This window comes from Schistocerca gregaria, chromosome 3 (genome assembly GCF_023897955.1).
Source record: "Schistocerca gregaria isolate iqSchGreg1 chromosome 3, iqSchGreg1.2, whole genome shotgun sequence".
NCBI classification, from domain to species: Eukaryota; Metazoa; Arthropoda; class Insecta; order Orthoptera; family Acrididae; genus Schistocerca; species Schistocerca gregaria.
In genome coordinates, this window is record NC_064922.1 from 20,165,789 (window position 1) to 20,166,786 (window position 998).

At 49.6% G+C, this 998-nt stretch overlaps 1 non-coding gene across 1 annotated transcript; it reads left to right on the forward strand.

Annotated features, from left to right (window-relative positions):
* Positions 1-203: 203 nt before the first annotated feature.
* Trnaa-agc (transfer RNA alanine (anticodon AGC)) lies at positions 204-276 on the forward strand. Its single transcript has one exon. It is a non-coding gene; the product is annotated as a tRNA-Ala (tRNA).
* The last annotated feature ends 722 nt before the right edge of the window (positions 277-998 follow it).

Genomic DNA, 998 nt, shown 5'->3' on the forward strand with positions numbered 1-998 from the left:
TCTGAACTCTATTTTCGACGTTATGCGTGCCACTTTCATTGTGGCCAACTACGATTCGATACAGAATGCACGAAACCTGAAAGACACCCTCACTGATACATAGAGAGTAGTGTTTGTCTGCGGAATAATGGGAGTGGAAGGAACTGTGACGTTGATATGACTGTATGTAGCACTACTACTTATCGGGGGGGGGGGGGGGGGGGGGGGGCGTAGCTCAGATGGTAGAGCGCTCGCTTAGCGTGCGAGAGGTACTGGGATCGATACCCAGCGCCTCCAGAATTTTTAACACACCTACATGCGCACCTTGCGATACAAGTGGAATAATTCCCAACCGGCAGAGGTGTGTAGGCAGATACAAGCGAACGATTAGCATCCACAATTGCGCCGATTTCACGTAAATCCCACTGCACGTTCCTATTCTTTGCGTGCAGTCGGCTGCTACTGGTGTTGCTGGTTGTGACTGCTGATAACAGATGCCGTAGCAATCAATTCATGGAGTGAGTTGTATGTTTTGCGATAGTCTGTCTCTGACAAGGAAGCACAGGTGATATAGGTGCGAACACAGGAAGCTTGCAGCCCCTCGCTACCTGCAGACACAGAGCAGCCACACTAGAAGAGCGGCCTAAGCCGTAGGCGAAATGTGCTCATTCGCTTTGGCGCGACGTCGAACTATAAATAAGGCTGTCACTAGCGTGAGCGTCGTGTAAAGTCGGAAAAGTCATTTGCATGGGTGATTGCCAAGTTTGGGGAGCGTTTCGTAGTACGATCAGTGCAAAGGGGACGCGGAAACTTATTGTGTCCCAGTGTTTTGCAGTTGGACGACAAGAGTTTTACACAGTAGCAAAGAGCGAGGCACTGAGTTGGCATGAACAATGGAGAGCACAATGGGGCTCGAGATGTGATTGTCACCTCAGGTGCTGTGTGATTGTCGACAAGGAGTGAAATGGACCAATTTGTGACCGCCCTTTCAATTTAAGACGTTCAAAACAGACGGAATT